General features: G+C 35.5%; 1 protein-coding gene and 1 long non-coding RNA gene across 3 annotated transcripts in view; one reads left to right on the top strand and one right to left on the bottom strand.

Moving 5' to 3' along the window:
- The window catches only part of RIT2 (Ras like without CAAX 2), a 373,167-nt gene that overhangs the window by 96,041 nt on the left and 252,748 nt on the right, over positions 1-24,378 (bottom strand). The window lies entirely within an intron of this gene.
- LOC116528145 lies at positions 2,299-23,692 on the top strand. The gene is made up of 3 exons (XR_004258878.1): positions 2,299-2,309; positions 4,569-4,574; positions 21,085-23,692. It is a non-coding gene; the product is annotated as an uncharacterized LOC116528145 (long non-coding RNA).

The raw sequence follows: 24,378 nt of genomic DNA, 5'->3' as shown, positions 1-24,378 counted from the left end.
CTCCTGATTCAAATCACAACTCTCTTCATTTATCATTTTATTGGCCTTAGTGACACTGGAATAAAGCAAGAAAGCTCAAGGGAGTTCTCAATTTAGAAAGTTATTGTGACCTATTTCTATAGAACTTTGGAAAGTATATAACAGACTTGGATATCAGAAAAATGTTGATGTTTGTAGCAATGGCTGCAGAGGTAGCAATAAAACAGGGTCTGTCAGCTCAAGAGAAGTCTTAGAACACAGATTAATTTTCCCAGAGGAACTGATATCTAAGGAAGTATCTGAAAGACAAAAGTTATTTTGGTGAAGACAAATGATAAGAACATTTGCGTAAGAAAAAATATGTTATCAATTGCAGGAATAAAAGGAAAGAGTGATTTAAGAAATATAAAAGAGATAGAATTTAACTGATAATTAAAGTGATGCAGGATTTTCTTAGGCCCTTTGTTGGACTCATGACAGGGGCAAATGTTTTCTTGACCTACAATGCTCAACCCCTTGTGTGAGGGAGCATGTGTACCAGTGAGTGTGGTACCTAGCCAGCCTCTCTGGGTAGTGACACTGGAGCAAGCTCTGTGTGGTGGTGCCCAGGTGGGGGTGCCTGCAATCCTAAAGCATGCACCCCATGTTATAGTGCTCTCTTAGCTCCACAGTCCATGGACAGCAGTGTATCAGGTCAGCTGGGCACTTGCCTTGTCACATGGGGCAGCTGCCCTCCACCAGTGAGGGCAAATGGCCAATATGACAGCCTTTTCTGGGTACCTGCACTCGGTGGGTCCAGAGCTTTTGTCCAGTGTCCAAGAAGAATGAGGTCACACAGACATCTGAAGGATGGTGAAGGCAGAGAATTTTATTAAGTGATGAAAATGGTTCTCAGTGGAGAGGGAAGCTGGAGAGGGGATAGGATGGGCAGGTAATCTTTCCTGAACTCTAGCCAGCTCTTCCATGAAGTCCAGCTGGCTCTTCCCTGAAGTCAAGCTGTCTGGCTGAAGTCAGGCTGCCTCTCTGAAAGCAAGCTGCCTCTCTCCCCTCCTGACTGAGTCTGAGGTCTTTATAGGAACAGGATAGCCTGGGCAGAGTGGGCAGTAGGTAGTTTTGGAAAAGGCAACATTTGATCGGTAAAGACATTATTTGGAAAAACCAATTGAGACAGTAAGCAAACAGAAATAAAAGTTTTCACTTTGGGCCTCAATTTTCAGGCTACTTTGGCTTGAAGGTGAGGTTTCACCAGGGACCTGCCCCTATCTGCCTAGAATTTCTCTGCCTCCATTCTTTATCAAACGTAGTGCCAGATACATAACAGGTATTCAATAAATATGTGATTATTAATTGTACAAGTGGACAATGAAGTAATCATGAGTAATATTTAAGTTTTGGAGTAGGGCATTTTAGTAGACATTGATGTCCATTATTGCCATAAAAATCTAAGAATGAGGGCAAATGATACGTTCAATTTTGAACACCTTGAATTTGAGGGATCTGTAGAATATCAAAATTAAGAAGCTGGGTATATGGGATTGTAAGTCAGTAAAAAATATATTGATAATACTGATCTAGTAGTAATCGGCATATTGAAGACAATTGGAAAAAATAAAATGGAATATATTTTTTAGGGATCAAGTATAGAGAAAAACAAATGAGGAAACTCAATGCAGCAGTAAAAACTAAAGACCTAAATGAAGAGATTACAGACATTAGATAGCAGTTAACTTTGTCAAACAGTGTAAAGAGGTCAAAATATGTTTCCAAATGAAGACAGTACAAATATATAGAGTTGAGGAAAAAATATATGGACATCTGTTTTCACATATGTATAAATAATATATATTTATGCACTATATAATTTATATTTTATTTAAGGGAAAAATATATAGATTTATATAGACAGTATAAATACAGATTTAGGGAACATTATTGACAAATTTGACCTAATTAATATACATTGCACCCAATAACTGTAGAATGCATAAATTTTTCCAGTACCGGTGATGCAATTGTAAATATTGGTCATATATTTGCATAATGGAAAATTCTTTTTATCCCAAAGAATTTAAATTGTAATAGAAATATTATATAAATATTACATACTAAATAAATATTATAGAAATTATAGAGTATATTGTTTCACAATTGTGCAATTAAGCTAGAAATCACTAAATACAAAAAGGTAATTAGGAAATATTTTTCTATGCAAAGATTAATACATAGTTGTATAAAAAGACAAAGTATCAAAGAATAAATCACAATTAGAAAATATTTTCAAATGTTTAAAATTGGAAAGAAATATTATATTTTCAAACTTGTGTAATGTAGTCTAGCGGGAAATTCAAATTTTTGTTAATGTATACATGAGAAAGAAAGTTTTGAAATCAGTACACTACATACCAACGTTAAGAAATTAAAGCCCGGGCGCGGTGGCTCAAGCCTGTAATCCCAGCACTTTGGGAGGCCGAGGCGGGTGGATCACCAGGTCAAGAGATCAAGACCATCCTGGTCAACATGGTGAAACCCCATCTATACTAAAACTACAAAAAATTAGCTGGGCATGGTGGCGCGTGCCTGTAGTCCCAGCTACTCAGGAGGTTGAGGCAGGAGAATTGCCTGAACCCAGGAGGCGGAGGTTGCGGTGAGCCGAGATCGCGCCATTGCACTCCAGCCTGGGTAACAAGAGCGAAACTCCGTCTCAAAAAAAAAAAAAGGAAATTATCCAAACAAGAAAAAAGTTAAATTAAAAATATAGTAGGTAATAGGAAGAAAATAACAAACATAAGAGCAGAAATTAATCCAATAAAAAGTGAAGCAAAACAGCAGCTCTTAAAAAACAGAGATTATAATTATATTAATTCCTGGGCATAGTGAGACAAAAAGAGATGGCAGAGAGTAACTAAGATCAGGAAGGAAAAAGGGGGTGTGATGTAACTTCATCAGATACTGAAAATGTCATAAACAAGTAAGATTAATTATAACTCCGCAAAATTTGCATTAAATAAACAAATTCCCAGAAAAATAATACATAAAAGCCATATACAAAGAAAAAAACAGAATAATTTTATAATTATAAAATAAAATAAATCTGTAACTGAAACCCTTAAAAAAAAAAAAGGTTTTTAAACTACGAATTCCAGCATGTATTTAGGAAAAACATAATCTTACATAAATTATTCTTGCTTGGTATGGTATCAGCTTTGACAATAAAATTTAACAAGAGTTATCACAGTGGAAAACTAGAGTCCAATCTCACAACCATACATGCTAAAATTCTAAATAAAATAGTAGCAAATGAAATCCATCAATATATAAAAGAACATTAAATCACAAATTGAGGTTATTCTGAGAATTAAAATTTGGTTTAATATTCAACAAAAATAATATAATTCTTTAACAGAATAAAGAAGAAAAAGTACACAATTATATCAATAGATGCAAAAAACTTCAATGATATTATTTATTGATATAAAAATACTTAACAAACCAAGAATAAAAAGGAACTCTTCAAAGTTTTAAGACGTATTTACAAAAAATCCAAAGCAAACATTATACTTCAATTTTAATGTTAAAACTTTATTTTTGAGGTTAGGACAATGCCATGAATAGCCACTGATAACACTATTTAATATTTTACCTTAGTGTTAGAACACTGGATATCTTGAACTGGATTATAATTTTCTGGGTTTCCACTCTGGTATAACCTATTGAGTTGTGAATTTATATTTTGTACTTTGCTGTATGTAGGTTACATACTCCTCTTCCTCCACCAAATTCTAGTATTGACAAGTACTATTGTTGGCCATGCAGTAAAAGGTCTTCAGAAAAATCTATATTGGACTGTTCCTCTCTAAGAAAAGTGGTATTAGTTAAATTCAGTTGAACAAACCTGAATTTAATCACGATTTTTAAAGCATACACATTTTAACTTGGGTATAAAACAAAGAAAAATGTGGTGTAAAAACGAGTTGCCTTAGAGGAGCAACTTATTGAACTACAGGAAATAAAGAACTATAGAGAAACAAAAATATCCTGACAACCATAACCATTCATGTTCTGAGGCTCTACTTAATGATCTTCCTGAGCATGCCACCTCCATGCCAGGAACACTGCAGAACTAAGTTGTCTTACTTCAAACAATATTCTCTATCATTGGATCAACACTCAGACTCCAAGGGAAGTCATTTTAAGTTAAAAAATAATAATAGTAGCAAAATTACCATCACTTTAAAGACCCTTTTATGCCCTAAAAACATTCTAGGTAGTTCATTTAATAAATCTTCATGCACCTCAAGATAGTTGAGCCATCTGTCATTCTTCATGTCTCCAGTCCATATAACCATAATTTCTAATCTTTAAAAACGGATACATTTCACTAAAGAGATTTAAAGTCTTTTACTTTATATTTTTACTGCTGGAGAGATAGTTAGAATTATTTATATCTACGTTGTAGGTAGGCCTTTGTAGAATAACAATTATAATCTGCGGTATAATTTTCAGTTTTTCAAGAAGGAATACACAATGTACATGTGTTTATAAAATATGAATTAAGTAAAGAATAAGAGCATTGGAATTTGAATTAACAGATGGATGTATTTTCTGAGTAGTAAGTTAGCAGGACCAAGGTAAGATAACTAGACATGTTACCAAGCTGGCTACTAGACTATAAATCTAATTTATAATGAATTTATAAAGTATTGTGATAGACACTGTCATAGGCCTCCTAGGCCCCCCTATATGAGAGACATTACCCAGCTACTGGAAATGTAGTAGGCAGACAGTGTTCAGTTGTCAATGCCTTTGGTCATTGCCTATCTTCCAGGAGCTGTCTTGCCAAGCTCTTTCCAAGGATGGTTTTCATCAGAAACTGTTATATGTTGGCCATGTTGACATGTTGACCCAATTCAGAAAAAATTCTAAAAGGCAATTCTTGCTCCAAAATTCTTCCCCTACTAGGTTTGGCTGAGACTGTAATTGGGTTTTCATTGCAGAGCTGAACCTCATTTTGGAGTCTACTTCCTACAAAACACAACCTATTATAAGGCTCATAGACTTAAATGGACTATAGCAGGCTGGGTGCCATGGCTCACACCTGTAATCCCAGCCCTATGGGAGGCTGAGGCAGGCAGATCATGACGTCAGGAGTTCAAGACCAGTATGGCCAATATGGTGAAATCTCCTCTCTACTAAAAATACAAAAATTAGCTGGATGTGGTGGCAGGCACCTGTAGTACTAGCTACTCGGAAGGCTGAGCAGAAGAATTGCTTGAACTCAGGAGGCAGAGGTTGCTGTGAGCCAAGATCATGCCACTACACACTGAAGGCTGGGCAACAGAGCAAGACTCTGTCTCAACAAAAAAAGGGATTATAGCAGAGTAACATGTTTAAGACTATAAAGCCTGAGTGGTCTTTCTCAATACAAGTTGAGTAGATATCTCAGTGTATACATACCTTCCTGTAGTCACAGGCTTCAGTAGGCCCAATTGAAACTTGGCAGTTAATATGGAACAATAATGTAGCTACAACTTATACAGCATTTATTCTGCGGCAAATTTCTGCATGTTTTATATGTACTTATTCCTTAAAACAGTGTTGTTGTGAAGTAGGAATTATTATCATCATCTATTTTACAGAGAAGAAAACAGATGTCATACATACTGAAGAGCTAGCCCAGGTTATAAAGACAGAAAATGACTGACTCAGGTTCAAGCTGCTGCTTGGCTACAGAGTTCCCTCTCGTTAGCATAAACTACATATCATTTACAGAAAGCACATTGTGAAGTTTTCTTTTAGTGATAAATATTTTTGAAGTGCTGTTCTAAATTGTTTATTCAACTTTAGGAGTTATTTATTAGAATAGTTTGATGATTGAAGCAATGTTTTGGTGCTTGGAATTATCTAATTTTAAGAAAAAGTCATGGATTATTACAGTTTATCTGAGATAGTTCTGTAAACATATTGATCATTATTTCTAGGCCTCCTATCCACTTGTAATCATGAAGCTAGATCACAAGAAACCAAAAGGAAACTTTTAAAACCCAGTTTATAAGCATTAGTTTATTTAATCCTCCCAGTAATCTTTGAGTTACCTGCTGTTTTCAGGTGAGGAAATAGACCTAGTGAGGTAAGCCGACTTATCTACAGTCACATAGTCACAGGACATCTGGTGTAGAACTGAGATTTGAACCCAGGCAATCTGGGCCCACACCCGAGTTCCTAACTACTCTATACACTGCCTTTGAATATGGTCCAGTCTGAAATTCAATATTTATAGGTTAAAAAGACATTCTCCATCCAGACCACAAGCATCTCTATTATTTATCACCTAAATCTCTTCATACGTATTGTGTGCCAATGGGAATACTTTTTGATTTAGTGTCTGTGTTTGCAAGTGCATCCAAATATATTTTAGAGTCAGATGACCAGGGTTCAAGTTTTAGTACTGCCATTCATTAGCTATAAGACCTTAGGCAAGTAATGACTCAACTTGAGGAATCTCAGTTCTCTCATGGTTAAAAGTAAACTCAGTCTTTTCCAGGCTAGTGTGAAGGTTAACTGAGATGCAAATAAAGTGTGCAGTACAGTGCATGGCATATAGTGAGCACCCAATATAGTCACTATTATTAACATCTGTATTAGTACAACTGAAGCAGCAAGTTATCTTCAAGTTTGAGAGTGAACTTCAACAATAGGAAAAATGTAAGAAACTTTCTCTTATTCAGAACCTTCTAAATAATGTAGCAAATCATGGGACATTTATTCATCACCACCTCATATATATCTAAACAGAACAATAAGGTAAGAATTAACTGTTTCTAACCCAGTCCAGCTTAATGAGCTGGAAAACGCTAGGAAGGCAGGAAAACCCTAGGGAGCTATACCCTCAGCTCAGTCAGTAAGAGCTGTCTGATAAGGGAAAAGCCATTTCACCCTCTTGGTCCTCAATTTTCTCATCTATATAATTAAGACTGCATTAGATAAAATCTTATGCTAAATATTCTAAAATTAAGGTCCAAAGTTCATGTCCCTATAGTTTTTAAATAGACTAGAAAGTATAATTTTAAGAAAAAATTAAAAATTGTGTGTGTGTGTGTGAAAATATACATAGCAAAATGAATAAAATGTTAATGGCTCCATTCTGGGGCCACACAGGAACATTTAGGGAAGAAAAATATCTAGCAATGAAAATTATTTGGAATGCTCCCCTTTTTACCTCTCTATCTTTAATTTGCTATCAAAACAATTGGTTAACATCTGGACAGGAAATTCGAAATGCCCCCAGTTTTGAATCATTTTACCCTGGGGCATGGCTATCACTCAGTTTCACCATTACCCACATTATCTAAATTGTTTGAACATGTTTATGCACAGTTAATGGATTGTATTGTAAAGAGTAAAGTTGGCCTGGACATAAATCTGGTGGCAGACCACATTTGATGATGACTGTGTTAATAGCCTTTATGCATGAATTCCTTTTACACATCAAGCTGACTCACTGGCAAAGATATTCCTGAAAGATGGAGTGATTTCAAAGGCTTGGGGAAAATTCTTGAGAATGGATGAAAAACAATTACACTTGATTTTCTAGTCAGAAAAAATGTTGAAGATAAAAGGTATGTAAATAAAGAAAAAATATTTCATGAAAGCAATATGTAGAAGACACAATATCTACCTTATTGCTTTTCTTTGGTTTTCACATGAAACTGCATCATGTTTTCTTAACAGTGGGGTTTTCAGGGCCCCAACTTATTTTTGTGTTGGCTGCAAGTCCTCCTTTCTCCAAGGTGCTTCCTTAACTTCTGGGTCTTATACTCAATGATCTCATCCATCTCTGAAATTACTGTCACAACACATTAGGTATTCTCTTTATGACTTTGTTCTGTCACCATAACATACATTGTTTTCTCTATCTACTCTATAATTCCCAGAAGCCAGGAACCAGATGTTATGTATTTTTCATATCCTCCACATTGCCTTTTACAGTGATGTATACATAAGACGTGTTCATGAGTGAGAAAATAAAGAAAATAAATGAATTAATAAACTAATTGGTAGTGCCGATGACCAAAAAAACTTTACCTAATCTTGCGAAATGGGTGTCACTTTTTCATTCAGATAATGCCAAAAGTCTAGCCAAAGGAAATTACTATTACTCCAAAAACCCTGACTATTTTGAGGTGACTTTTTCTCTTTTCTATCTCTGCAGAGCTACTTGATACTTTACATTTGTGGTTTACTTTTTTTTTCTCTTTCTTTTTTAAAATTGTACTTTAAGTTCTGGGGTACACGTGGTATGCTTATTATTTTAAATGTACCTTTTCACACAGAATCTTGTCTTTCTGATAATAAGCCAGTTGTGTATTCAGTAATTTAATTTTGCTCATAGATTGTTTTAGAAACAAGTATTACTGAATAGAATATTCAACGATATGTGTTTGAGAAGCAAAACAAGACAAGAGCAACAAACACAGAAAATGTGGAGGATTCTCAAAATGTGTGCTCAATGTTGCCTATCACATCTTATTTCTAGAAGCAGCCATAGGCATAGGAGCAAAAATTGAAAGGCAATGGTTTTCAATTTTTTTTTTAACCCTTGAACTCTTACAAGACAGGTAATGCTCAGCAGTGCACTATAACTCCTATGGGTAGTATTTGCTCTCTGAGGTACCTGCAGAGAGGTGACAGGCTGCAGGATACATGGGATCCCACAGACGCCTACAAAGTCCTCCCTGATTTTTGTCTGCTTCCAGACACCAGGACAGTGGGTCTGATCTTCAGTTCAAAGTTCACTACAAGGATATAAAATGGTGGTCACCATCTACTATTACCCTCAAGACAACCATAAATTTCTATTCTCTAAATTAAGCCATTAAGTCCTGAAGATAGCTATTAAAATACAAAGTGTACCTTAACACAATAAAATGGTAGCAGATTATGATATAATTCTCTCTCATTTATAGTTTAATACATTCAGATGAATTAATCAGGTTCTTTGCTGTTGTTTTAAAATTCATGATTATAGCTTTAAAACTTAGGAAAGGTCAGTTTTGAAAGAAAGTGAAGGTAGTAAGAAAGGCAATAATGAATTTAGCATATAGGGAATCACAGATACATGTCTTATTGAGTTAGAATACATAATAAAATACTAATAAAGCCCTGTACAGTTGAGCTGATGATTCTAAATATGAGATTTAGGATGGGTTGATTAATTGGAATCTTTATGGTATTCAGGCTCTGGCGCTTTCTTCTCACCTTCACCATTTATTTGCTACTCAGAGATGTCGTAGAAAGACAGGGAGCGGAGTCAAAACTAAATGAAAATGGAAGCCCATTTCCAGACGTTCTCCTTTTCACAGATTTGTCTTCTTTTACGATCACATGCCCTTTACAACCTTGTCGCCTCTGCCTTTATAGTTTCTAATTTACATGTCAGTAAAATTAAGCAAACTCAACTTAATTCTCTTTTGAGGCTTTCTTTTCACAATTTTTTTTTTTTTTGAAAGACAGTCTGCCTCTGCCTGCCAGGCTGAGTGCATTGGTGTGATCTCAGATCATTGCAACCTCCGCCTCCCAGATTTAAGCAATTCTCCTGCCTCAGCCTCTCCAATAGGTGGGATCACAAGTGCCCGCTACCATGCCCAGCTAATTTTTGTATTTTTAGAAGAGATGGGGTTTCACCATATTGGCCAGGCTGACCTCGAACGCCTGACCTCAGGTGATCTGCCCACCTCAGCCTCCCAGAGTGCTGGGATTACCAGCATGAGCCACCATGCCTGGCTTCTTTTCAGAATTTTGTGATGACTTGAAATAAATGTGTGATACCTGTCTTCAATGCACATTTACAATTAGTTACACATTCACTATTGATATAAAAATGATCAAAGTGTAGATCTACCTGCTAAGCCATTTGGGGTATTTAATGAGTTGATGTTGAGTTGTCACAATTGACACTGCTCAATTTTAATAACAAGCTACCCTATACTTTAAAATTCTGACTATGCACATGTTAAAAGCCCAACCAGTTCATTGGCACAAACTCAGACTACACTGAAACATAGCAACTGAATCCATCATTTGAAATAAATTAATAGAATATTCCTTCTTAGAATTTCTAATATTTTCTCATGTGTAATTATTTTCTAGCCTTTGCATGTTAAAAGCATAAAACTTGACATAAGACTCATAGCATACTACACAGGTTACAAGTATTGGAGGATTCAGTTTCTCACCTATAAATTTATATTTTTGGCTTATTTACTCATATTTTATACTATTATTGTAATTTTAATTTGATTCCTACAGAAGAATTTCTCAGAATCTGAGGATTTGCCCTTTTTAGATCTGTAACTCTCATGCGGGCTTGTAAAGTCCTGTGTACATGTTCAATAATTTTCAGTGATTGTATGGATTTAGCAGCTGTTTTAGGTTCTACAGAAATGAAATTTAAACATTTGTTCTCCTACATCTCTGACCTGTGTCAAATCTAAAAATATGTTGCAATACATGCAAAAAAAAAAAAAAAAAAACTCTGGGTTTATGCTCCAATCAAAGGATTAAATTTATTCTATTCAAATAAAACTTACTTTCAACTTATAAGTTCTGGGTACATTAGATTCAAAGGAGATAATCTATTCCTTATCTGCCTTCTCTTATTTATTACTGGTAACTTATTGCTTGATCCTTTAACTGTATCATACAATTAGTAATTCATTATATAACTTTATTACTATTCTTTAAACATTTGCTCTATCTCTGTAATTATGATGTAAACTCCTTGAGGAGTTTACATCATAATTACAGAGGAAAAGGACCATGTCTTACACTACTTTGGTTCCTTGCATTCTATAGCCCAGATCAGTACAAAGTGGTGTAGTACATGTACCTTTCTAGTTTTATTACTGAATATCAATCCCAATTCTCCAATTAATAGGTAAGAGATGATATAACCATAATTTGATTGTCACCAGTCTATGTATTATTCACATAATTTCATAGCTCTTTGTGTATGATCTTTAAGATAGTAACCTTCTAATAAGTAACTAGCAAGTGGGAGATCTTGCATGATTATCTAGGAAGGCAAATGAGAGGCAAAATTTCACCTCACTTTTCCAGTCAGCAGGAGGTGAAACATTCCTGTGTGGGTTGGTTTTAAGCCTCCTTCCTTACCCACAATACTGTCATTATTTGAGCCCCTACTTTTCTTTTAGGGACTTAAGAGTAACTGTGAGCTTAAATTGGCCTTTGGAACTGAAACAAACATAATTTTATTTCTCTGCATATTTTTCTGTCTATGAGACCAGGCATATAGTCGAATACTGAGAATGAAAAACAAATAGCTAAGGTACTTGTTCTAGGAAATATCTGCTCCTAGAAGATAAGACTATGACCCAACTAAAATAGCTTTATACTAGATTAACAACTTGATCATAAAATTTTACACTAAGACCTTGGCCTTCTCCTCAGTCCCCAAATCCTGCTACTCTCCTCTGATCTCCTCCTTTTGAGATGCTACTAAGAGGCTATAAAGGTGGTATTCTCCCTTAGTGGAGTAAGTGTAAAAAAAACTTGGATTTACCTTATTAATGTTTCTATGGTAAAATTTAGGGAGGGAGAGTCAACATACAACAATTTTCTAAATCAGGTGGGAAATCAGTAATCAGAATTACATATTATAAGTGTTCTCATTTCTAAAAATCAGCAAAATATTTTGCACAGCTGAAACATGTCTCTATCAAATGTTATTTTTCGAGATTTCAAAAACAGTTTTTACATTCTTCAGATAACAAGTCCTGGTGGGATCTTGCTTTTGAGGTTAGATTATCGTAGAGAAACTTTGCATCAGGGAAATACTCTCTACCCTTCTAATGATTTTACTTAAGCATTACCATTGTGAAATTTATAAGAGAGTAGGAGGTAAATTTTTATTCCAGAAGCACTGTGAAAGGGCAGAATAGTCACTCAAGATATACAATTATAAGAGAGGTTAACCATCTCTGCTCACTACTATAATTCACCAAATGTATCACACAATAAAATTCTGTGATAACTCACTTTTCCTGACAAAACCTGTAATGAGAACAGAAAATGGAATAAATTCATCTATTCACTTGACCCAACCCGTAAGTAGAAAGGGGGAAAATGCCACAGAATTATACCTTCTAAAAGTCACCATTCAGCTGTAGTCTCATGGCTTTCCTTAGATTACTTAACTATATTTCTTTTATAAATCTTACCTCTCATTTCAAAAAGTTCACAAAGCCTAGTCAGCATTTTAGATAATAGTTATAGAATGTAACCTAGAAAAACATTTTGAATCCAGCTTTTTCTATTGTTTATAGCATATAGCCTTCTAGCTTGCTTCAGTAATTACATCAAATGCTATAAAAGGATGGTGATATGCAAACATCTGATAAACATCTACCATACATAGATAATTCTGCTAGCTGAATCATTAGTAACATTTTAGGTTTTTTTGTTTGTTTCATTTGGTTTTTTTGTTTGTTTGTTTGTTTTTTAAGATCTATGTCCATTCTGTCTTTATCGAGAGTGATGTTGGGGCTCAAAAAATACCCCAAAATGAAGCCCTCAGAAGTAAAAGATTTTCTTTGACTTTCTTCTGCCCGCTTGTTTCTCAGGTCCATTCTTTCTTAGGACTAGCCATAGAAACTAGAATTCTTCTTTCCAAAGATGGATCACAGATATCAGAATCCCTTTTCCTCAAAACCATCTATAAAGTCTAAAGATAATATTCTAACTTTCCTTCACCTTTCTATGTAAAACCTGTCCAAAAAGAAATCCTGTGATCTACTTGGTTTGACTATAGGTCATAAGACCTTTCTTTAGGAGAGAGTCCTATCTCATACCTAGAAGGAAGGAATGCATGGTTGGAGAGACAAAGAAGAATCTAGGCAGACATGCCTTGCTGGGTTGGGTTACCCTACTCCATCTAGCAGCTTTAGATCATACCCTTTTTGCCCAGTCATATTTCTATACAGCCGTCCATACTCTGTTTAGCCTACACGTAAAACTAGACAATTTCTCTTGAATCTTTTTCATTATGAAGCCTTCTGTGTACACACATTAAATACATTTGTATGCCTTTTCTCCAAATAATCTGCCTTAGGGGGATTGATTTTTCAGCAATACTTCAGAAAGCCAAGGGGAAGTATGACCCCATAGTGATATCAAGAGAAACACAAGTCAAAAAGTCACAGTACTATTCTAACTGGATTCTGCCTTCAATTCTTCCAAGAGCAAGCTCCTTGAAATCATCCATGTTCAATTTTTCTTCTGAGCATGAAGGGGATTAGACTAAAAGAGTGGTTCTCAAAAAGTAAGAGAGGGGAATTTTTCCCATCTTTCTCAAGAAGACATTTGGCAATTCCTTGAGGCATTTTTAATTATCACAGCTGTGGCAAGGGGAGATGCTAGCATCTAGTCAGGTGAGGCCAGGGATAGTGTGAAACATCCTGCAAACTACAAGGCCACTTCCACAGCAAAACATTATCTGTCCTAAAATATCTGTAGTTTCATAGTTGAGAAATACCGAACTAAAACATCTCTAAGGTCCCACTTCATATTCTATAAATCTTCATCTAGCTTCTTTGTCTATGTGATTCTCTTCAGCTCATTTTTATATCAAACCACACATTTATGGACAACAGCATTATTTGTTGAAAGGTAAAATTTTTAATTACCCTGGTATAATTTTATTTCCTGACCTAGTCTAACAGATCCTTAGCACACGAGGTTACAATTGATTACACGAAAAATTCTACAAATAAATTACTAAATTATTATTATAGAACAAGATAAATCAAGACATTTTAGGTAAAAGAGCTTAATCCTGCTGGTGTCATTTACAACTGCATCCCATACCCATCATAGCCAGCCCCGAAAATGGCCTGCATACCCCACAAAGTAAGAATTTTGCAATGAAGTGGCCATGCCCTGGATGTTTTTGCATACATTGATATGAAGGGGGTCTTATTTTTGCAATTGGAGTGTATGGGATAATTTGATTTGAGACAGGTTGCAGGCCAAAAGTGATTTATGGAGAGAATTGCATGTTATTTGGTAATGCTCAAGATCTAGGTAATGGGAAAGAGCCTTGGGCTACATAGGTAAGAGTAAAGGTGATTTAATGATATTTGCAGGCTGGGCATGGTGGCTCACACCTTTAATCTCAGCACTTTGGGAGGCTGAGACGGATGGATCGCCTGAGGTCAGGAGTTTGAGACCAGCCTGGTCAACATGGTGAAACCCTGTCTCTACTAAAAATATTAAAATTAGCTGGGCGCAGTGGCCAGGAGGTGGAGGTTGCAGTGAGCCAAGAGCATGCCATTGCATACCAGCCTAAGCAACAGAGCGAAACTCTGCCTCCAAAAAAAAAATATATATATATATATATATATATATATACACACACACACACACACACACACACACATATATATATATGTATATATATATATGTACATATGTGTGTGTGTGTATATATATATATACATGGCAAAGACTTCAACAGTTTGAGTTCAAGCAGAACTGCTTTTAATATCAGGTGATGATATATGAAACAGACAGGGAAAGAGGACCATCTCTGCATCTCTGTATGAATACCTGTTCTGCTCTGGAATCTAAGCGCTCTCAGAAGTAGAGGCACTTTGCACTCTCCCAGTGAGCCCCAACATCAGTGGGCTATTTTAAGAAGCTTCACTAGAAAACAGATAAAAATGTGTGACTATAGACAAGAACAGAAGAGAAACCTACAGAAGTAGATGATGCAGCATAAATGCCACAAAGGAGTCTCCTGAAAGGAAACTTGCCCCATTCAAATTTTTAATAAAAGATTTATTGGGGTGTAATTAACATACCATAAAATTCACTGACTTAAAGTATAAAGCTCAGTGGTTTTTAATATATTTACAAAAGAGTGCAAACATCAACACTAGGTAATTTTGGAACATTGTTATCGTGCTCAAAAGAAACTTCATAGACATTTGCAGTTGATTCTAGTTCTTCATTCTCGGTCCCTGAGGCTGTGGCAACCACAAATCTATTTTCTGTCCTTGTAGACTTCCCAATTCTGAAATTTTCATATAATTGGAATCATAATATGTGGTCTTTTATGTCTGTATTGTTTCAGGTAGGATAATATTTGCAAGGTTCATTCATATTGTACCATTTATCAGTAATTCATTTTTTTGTATTGCTAAATAATATTCCATTATATGGATATATTACATTTTGTTTATCATTTCATCAATTGATGGCATTTTGGTTGTGTTCATTTTGGGGGTATTATAAATTGTAGTGTTATGGACATTCATGTATTAGTTTTTAGGTGGACATATGTTTTTATTTGTATTGGGTATATACTTTTGAGTGGCACTGATGAGTCATCTGGTAACTCTATGTTTAATAATTTGGGGAACTATTGAACTTGGTTCCACAGAGGCCACACCATTTTAAAATCTCACCAGCAATGTGTGAGAGTTCTGATTTCTCCACATCTTTGCCAATTCTTGATGGCTATGCCTATTTTTTTTTTTGGTTTTGATTTACATTTCCTCAATGACTAATAATGTTGTGCACATTTTCCAGTGCACATTGGTAATTTAAAAAAATCTTTCTTGGTGAAATCACTATTCAAATTTTCGGCTGATTTTTAAATTGGGCTATTTGTCCACGTATCGTTGAGTTGTAAATGTTCTTTGTATAGCCTGGGTAAAAGTCTCTTATAAGATATGTCATTTGCCAATATTTTATTTCATTCTGTGGATTTTTATACATTTGATGGTCTCTTTAAAGCTGAAAAGATTTTAATGTGGTATGCACAATAATCATTTGATAAATTCTGTTTTTTCTTCATTGTTTGTGCTTTTTTTTTTGTTATATCTAAGAGTCCATTGCCTAATCCATTAAGAAAATGTGCTGCTATGTGTTTTTACAAATGTATCTTCTATATTTGGATTTATGATCTATTTTTTAATCTATGATTTATTTGAGTTTGTATATGGTTTGAGACATTTAACAGTAGTTCAAGTTTATTCTTTTTCATTTTTTTTTTTTTTTTTTTTTTTTTTGAAAGGTTTTCACTCTGTCGCCCAGGCTGGAGTCCAGTGGCACCACCCCAGCTCACTGCAACCTCTGCCTCCTGGGTTCAAGTGATTCTCATGCCTCAGCCTCCCAAGTAGCTAGGACTACAGGTGCTATGTGACTATTAATATATCAGAATTTTTCAGAGTCCCTCTACATAGAAAAGTTTTTTTAGAAAGCCTCTCGTTTATACCATCTTGTGTTACCACCTCAGACAGTTGCACAGTTAAACAATTGTCACTGATTATTTTTCATGAATATCCTGGGGATATTCTCACTAAGCAGCTCCAACTCCAGCTATCTTTTCTCACCAACCAGCTCCAACTTCAACTCAGGACAAATAAAGACAAATCATGTGAATGAGACTTTTCTCAAGAAATTTCATGTAAGTCATGCAATGCTCTAGGGGTTAGGTTTCTAGGGAGCTCAAAGCCTGTTTCCCTCTCTGGTGGCTGATAGGATACAGTTTTTAATAGACACCATGTTTCTAAAACTTGTTTTTTAAAGACCATGGAACTGGGAAAAAGGATATGGAAATAGCGTAAGTTAAAAATGCCACAAAGCTTGTTGTTCTTACAGAGATTCAGACATTTTTCCTTAATAAGTACTCATAGAATTGTTGCAAGCATTTGGTTGATTTTCAGAGTTTTGAAAAAGTTGATTTTAATAATTTTTTCCAGTGTTCTCATTGCTTTTATAGAGAAGCAGGTTTTTAGATATTCTTACTCCAATCTTCAAGTTCCTTTAGAACTTGAACAAAAGTTATCATACCATTTCTTCTGATCTCTAATTAGGAAGATGATGGGGAGAATGGACTGAGAATACCCTGTCTAGGAGGAGTGCTACCTATTTTTAAAAATATAAAAATTTCCGTAAGTTTCTATGTAGCCTCTACCAGGCTGCAGACAGCTTAGTAATGAACCCTGTTTTTTATGTATTCTTTATGCTAGCAGACAAGCCTTTAGAGGCAAGGCCTGAAAGAAAGCAGATGAACCAAAGTGAAAAAATGACCTCACTCTGCACAGCCATGTTCCTGTATTCCCAGGATGGCAAGCATCTGTGCAGGTTACACTTTGAGGGAAAAAAAAAAAAATCTTTCTTAAAAACTATTTATCTGAGAATTAATCTTTAATTTATAAAGGATGCATGCATGTGTATGGGTGTGTGTATTTTTGTGTGTTTCTGTGTCACACATTAATTTAGATTGTACTCAAATGTATGGACAAGATGCAGCTTCTTTACTTTGTTTAAAACAGGCCTGATCTTTCTCAGAAGATTTATACCTGAGTATAATGAGGAAATAAAATAAAACAATGATTTTGGGCAACCTGCCCTAAAATTTTTTAGGACTCAATAGTTTAAATAGACTATTTAGGATTACACTGAACTGTTTACTCAGCATTCCATATTTATCTTCTCTGCTAACAGCTACAGTTAGGGAAAGGACATTTTTCATTCCTTGCCTGGGTGACATTCTCTGAAATATGCCTGATCTTACTTCCATCTCTGGCCTTTCCTGACTGATTTGAGTAGCAGCAGCAATCTATATTTTTGCACTCTATCAGGGAATGCCAGATGACTCAACTTCCCCTTTTCTCTTTTGCCTTTTTGTCTTATTGGGTACTTATTTCAGACTCTCTAATCCACATATCTGTCATGACATAACCAAGCACTCCAGCACTGTATACCCCATGGGAGGCAAGCTGGTTCTCAATGGAATATTCACATAACAGCATAGATTAAGGCTCAGAAATACAACAGAGACCCTATCTCTGTCTGACTATGCTGTTCTACTAGATTAATAATTTGATACTCTTCCTATACTGGGTTGGGGTCACCCACTTTGTTAAGAGGTTCTGCAGAGCAATCTTCTTCTAGAGTTTCTAAAAGTAAATATATCAAGAATCTCTCTGTTCTCTATTTTCATCAAATTATCCAGGATGCCTTCTTTTCTCCCTTTCACTAGGCATGATCAGCAGGGGCCAAATGAATCTAGAACATCTTATTTCCTTCAAATATGACTGGCTTTGAGTCCTATTTTCTCCAAGCATATTATTTTAAATGCCAGAAATTTTTTATATCTCTCTGTATTGCAACTACCACAATCCTAATCCCACCTTCTACCCTGGATGTTTGATATTTAAGCCTGACAGAAGAGAAGGTCAGGTATGTTGAAAAACAAAAGAGAAAAGCATTTTACTTTTTTCTCTTTTTTAAAAATCAGTAATGGATATGGTTTGACTCTGTGTACCTATCAAAATCTCTTCTTGAATTGTAATCCCCATATGCCCAAGGAGGGACCTGGTGGGAGATGATTGGATTATGGAGGTGGATCCTCCATGCTGTTCTTATGATGAGTTCTCATGAGATCTGATGGTTTAAAAGTGGCATTTCCCCCTTTACTCTCACTCTTCTGCCACCATATGAAGAAAGTCCTTGCTTCCGTCTTCCCTTCCACCATGATGATAAATTTCCTGAGGACTCCCCAGCCATATTGAACTCTGAGTCAATTAAATGTTTTTTCTTCGTAAATTACCTAGTCTTAGGTAGTTCTTTATAGTATGTGAAAATAAACTACAATAAAATACAATAATATTACACACATCTATAATATGATCCAGAGAGACCAAAAGATGCTTTGACTGATGAAGCCAAACATATTGCGTTATGGTAAATATTTGATATAACCACCTTCATCCAAAAGCAGAAATAAATAATTTGAAGTCCCTCGTTTTAAATTGTAGTGCCAATTTCGCATTTCATGAGTCCATTAAAACTTGATCTAATTCATACAGGCTCTCCCTGTATTCACTAATGTATTTTATTGTGTGCTACGCATCATGCATTATACTTCACAACTCAATATACAAACTGCCTGAACTCAAAAATATGTTGGTAACATCAGTGTTTCAGCCTCCTGAGGAAGGGTCATTTTTCATTGCAATTTAACCCTATTTTATGGGCTTATATAACTTTCCTAATAAGATTATGAAATTTCTGAGAACAGAGGACAAATCTCCTAACTTGTATATTTTCAATGATGCCTATGATTAGGTAGAGGATAATGTTGAGGAGCATAAACCACATACTGAATAATCTATTAATACTTAGAATCTTTGAGTTCCCATAGATTCCAGTGTAGGATTCACATACTTCCTGTTTTTTTTTTTTTTTTTCTTTTTCACTGTCTTCTGTGTTTTACCCACACAACAAGATAAGGCATTTTATTCACATAAGCCTTACATTTGGCAACTGTAGACTAACATTTATAAATTGTGATCATCCTCTGGGCACAGATTATAGAATTTACTGTGTTGATATGCCAGCAAAATAAACTCTCCATTATTACTGAAAATTTTTAGGCAAGCATACCTAATTTGGCAGAATCTTCCTCTTGTTGGCTTTTGGAATTCAAGGTTATGTAGGTGTATATATATATTTATCTTAGATTTCTCATATTTAAAAGGACACTTTGAAAAAGCTTGACAAAATCAGAGGACCCCTAATCTTGATCATCAAAGTTTACCTCTACCATTATTCTTTCATTAAACATACCAGTATTTAACTCTCCCTGATTTTCTTTGTGGTATTTTTTCACCAATGAAAAAGAAAATTCTTCTGCTACATCTTTCTTGGGCTCAGTAATCCACTAAAGAAAAATGATCTAGATAAAAGTAAACAAAGAATGTTATTGGACCTCTTACAAGAAGTAACATAAATATCTTCCAAATTAAATTTGGAAGCCACACATGCTTTCTTGGAAATTTCAGGAAAAGAACTCTCCAGTTCTTTCTCTGAATTAACTTCTAGCATATTCAGTGGAACTTTCTCATGTCCTCATCCCTGTTTCCACTAGCTCCGGGTGAAGTATAACAACAGTGCAAAAACTTTGAATATGGCTATAGAACACCTCAATTAGAATCTTAGGCCATATTACAGAAAATTCTAACTAATACCTTTTAAATGGTCAGCAAAGGGTGTGTATTTCAAGAATAAACCTAAATAAACTAGTGAGAAGCCAAAGTCAATAACTGGGGGACTGAAGCCAAACTAATTGCATCAAGTACTAGGTCTGTAAAAAAGAAAAAAACAATGATGACATATCATTAAGAAATTGTCTGGGAAACTAGCAACTCCATTTGCAAATTGAATAACAAGACTGTATAAGGAAATGGAAAAAAAAAAAAAACTATATGAAGTTGATTCAATTAGCCCTTTCAATAATTTCTTGACCCAGAACATACAGCATAACACTTTCCTATCAATCAGTCACATCTGCCTGTTTGTTGCCATGCCTTTCTCCTTTTTACTGGGAAGTTTAAATCATCACAGGAGATGTTGAACCAGGTATCAACACTTGAAGTACTCAGACCATTAATAAGATTTTCAATTTTCCTTTCAATTTCATCTTTTTCCACATTATGCCCATGAATAATTGAAAAAAAACTTTTATAAATTACAAATCCACATGAAACCTCTGTGTACAATAGTCATTTAATTAGTCAACACTTTCTGCTGTTGTTATCATTAATAGAGTAATTGGTGTTTCTACTGCATGCTCTGCACTCCGGTGTACCCTGACAGGAAGTCAGAACTGCTGTTCTTTCATGGGAAATAACTAGACATCTGGGCCCTGTCTTCAAACAAGAGAAGCATAGGAAGGGAATTTAAAATGTTGTCTTTATTATTTTGGCAGTTTTCAAAGAGGCTGGCTCATATTGAAATTCTTGAGTTTTCAGGGGGTAATTCTGTGCTATTTACACCATGCCACTCGATCTGCTCTTCCACTTATGCAATGTAAAGAACCAGATCCTTTTTCATAGAGCCTGACTTACACCACTGTCTTCATTTTTGCCTAGGAAGGAATTCCAGTGACTTCAACACACAGGCTCAACAACTTTCAGTGCTCCACTAAACCTTGCCAGGGCAGGTTAATTTTTAGGAGGCTCCATATACCCTGAAAGGTAGGGACTGCCACGGAGCTAGCTCACCATGTGCCCACAGTCTTTGTATAAAGCCCAAAACACCTGCCTTACTTGCTAAATGGACATTCAGCTGTTCTTTGGGAACCTGAGCTTCGGTATGATTGACAAAACTCCATACCTTGTAACTCATTTTTATCAGCTCTCATTCCCAAGAGGTTAGACTCTGTACTTCATACGGAGAACTAGTTATAGCCCAGTTACTAAGCTCAGCATATCACCTCAGCCATGAGCATTGCTATCTATTCTTTCTAATAATTCCTCACAATAAACTCTGGCATGCTTATCTAATCCAATGCAAGCTGACCCTAATCCAATGCAAATCTTGAAGACTGACTGTGCATAGCTGGCCATCCCAATGTGTCCCTGGGCATGCTATGCTGGGCCTCAGTCCACTTACTTTCCTTGAGGACCTGATATGAAGTCCCTGTGTTCCACAAATCCAAGCTCGTCTTCTATTGTGATTGGCATCACAAATAGATTGAATTTAATTCCTTGATCAAATTTCTCCCATGGCCTTCACATGGTATTTTATGGCATCTCAAATAAATAGGCACATAGCAATATATAAACACATTACCTTGAAATTTAACATAGGCTCTCCCCAAATGCATTATACTTTCTAGATATGAGTCACTCATTCGCTGAATAATAGTTTTCTAAGCCCTCTAACAGGAAAACAAGCATTGAAAAAGTCAAGAACTATATCTTCCAGTATTAGAGTTTTCAAAAATGTATGTAAGAAATTGACGTTTTAAGAAGAGAAATTAGACATTTAGTTTTATGAGCTTCAGAGTTGGCTACTTGAAGCTTTGGTTATGCAGATTGCTTGGGTGACTGCTAACATGTTGATGGCAGAATTTAGAAAGACTAAATCTAACTGAGCCTCCCCCGCTGTTTCCCCATGCAACTACAATATACTCTGCATGTATTTCTAGCACCAGGCAATCTACATTCTGGAAAAACCAGATCACATAGGTCTCCCCAAATGTTTTACCAATGTCTTCAGGCTGCATCCTCTGCCTGGAATGTCCTTTACACCAATTTATACCTAGGCTATTTTTTATCCTGGCACTTGTTTTTCTTTGCTACCATCACCTCATAGAGGCTCATCTGCAAATCCAGATCCTCAAGCTTGGTAAAACCCAGCACCATCACCTGGCTATTTCTTTTGTGTAAAGCATCTTACAGTACACTCTATAGACAAAGCAATTGACAGAAGATGCCTTGAACCTGGGTGGGTGTTGATTATGGTTTTGAAACAGCTGATATGAGAAGCTGGTTGGTTACTTTCTTCCATCTTCACCTACTTAAGCATTCAAGTTAGCAATGGATAGCTTAGACTAATGCATATGTCTTGTTATCAATCCTTAAGAAATATTTAATATTCAAAAATGAATAAATGTACGTTTATCCAAAGACACCTATAATGTTTATTAATATTTGTAAAATAAACGAAAATATACTCTGTCACAGACAAGTGGTCTATGAACAGAATCAAGTCTGTACTAGATGGTAAAGAAAGAAAATATCCTATTTCTCTTTTTCAGTCTCTCAATTTTCCATTAAACTGCCTTCCCCAAGCTCTGATCTCTCTCTGATTTCTCTCATCTCCAAATCAGGCATCTAGTCCCCCATTATCCCTACTGAAAATGGCAGAATTGTTTTCCATGTACTCGGTCTTATGACCTTGGGAATTGGTCTTCAGTGCCAATTACTATGACAATTATTTCAATATTCATCTCGTGCTGTCAGGAAAAAAAACCAGGAAAGCACTCTCTTCTCCTAGGATCACTATTTCCTTTCAGATATTAAATGAATGTGATTTTTAGCAGTTTTTAAGAAAATACCTCAATCTTATTTTTTATTCTTAACATTTACCTTCTGTATTATTTAGCTCAGTTCAGTAATAAAATCATATTTAAATGCCTTTTTCTTTTGTATTTAAACAACTTTAGACAGTTCAAAAAGTCCTTATTGTAGAGTCATAGTTTTGATATTTCTTACATGGCTTTTGTTGTATTTTGTTTGATCGGACCTAGTTCTCTGTCACCAAAGGGCACTTACTAATTAAGTCTCCTGCTTTAACACCTCCCATATTTGAGTATCTTTAAAAATCTCTATTTTATATCATCAAAATTGAGCCATCATTTGTTCAATGTGAACTACTCTTTACTGTTCCTTCTAAGACTGCTCTGTACCTTAATTGGGAGGGAGGCTTCTTTATAATCTCCCACTGATTTGCTTTGGCTTTTTTTTAGCACTGTCAACTCTACTAACATGAGAACATTAATTAAATGTGGTTGGTGACAAGAGGCTTTGTGGGGATTCTGTAAAATTCATATGTCCTATGTCAATGATTGACAAGTGAGAGTACATTAGAATCACTGAGCAAAACTCAGTTTGCTGGGCCCTAGTCCCATACTTCTGATTTGGTACGCCTGAATTTGCTCTAAAAAACTGTATTACTGAAAAATTCCAAGCACATGCAACTGGTCTTGGAACCATACTTTGAAAATAAATTTTCAGACTGCAGTCTCAGTATACTCTAATTTTAATTACTTAATCCAACAGGCAATCAATATCCCAAAGAGTGCAGATGATTGGAAAAAAAAAATACTATTGAAAGGGCTTAGTGGCTCATGCCTATAATCCCAGCACCACTAAGGCAGGTGGATTGCCTGAGCCCAGGAGTTTGAGACCAGCCTGGGCAACACAGTAAGACCGTTTCTGCCAAAAATTAAAAGAAAAAAAAATATCCAAGTGTGGTGGCACAAGTCTGTAATCTACTAGTACTCAAGCTAGTCAGGAAGCTGAGGTGGGAGGATTACTTGAGTTCAAAAGGTTGAGCCTTCAGTGAATCAAGATTGAACCACTGTACTGCAGTCTGGGCAACATAGCAATACCCCGACTCTATGGGAAAAAAAAAAAAAAAAAAAAGTGCTATCACTTCCTTCATGATTCTAAGCAATGTTTGTTTACTAGAATTATCTGGAGAGCTTAAACCTCTGGAATCCCCAATCAAATCAGAATTTCTGGGGTTGAATCTCAGGCATTAGAAGTTTCTAAAATGTCACAGGGCTATTCCAATGTGTGGTCAGTGCTGAGAACCACTGCCTTACTTTAAGGAGTATTTTCCACAGGTAAGTCAAATCAATAAGCTTTGAAGTTGAGGGACAAGTTAACGTTTGTCTTGACAACTTATACTATGTGATTTATCAATAGAAAAAGTAGACACAAGCATATTTTTCCATACATGTTTTTTAATCACTGGGAAAATAAATCCATCACTTTTCTGTGAATTCGTGCACATTGA

This window comes from Sapajus apella, unplaced genomic scaffold (assembly GCF_009761245.1).
Source record: "Sapajus apella isolate SASKATOON/1434 unplaced genomic scaffold, GSC_monkey_1.0 scaffold57, whole genome shotgun sequence".
Classification (NCBI taxonomy): Eukaryota; Metazoa; Chordata; class Mammalia; order Primates; family Cebidae; genus Sapajus; species Sapajus apella.
The sequence above is the reverse complement of the archived record's forward strand: the minus strand, read 5'-3'. Positions and strand labels throughout refer to the sequence as shown.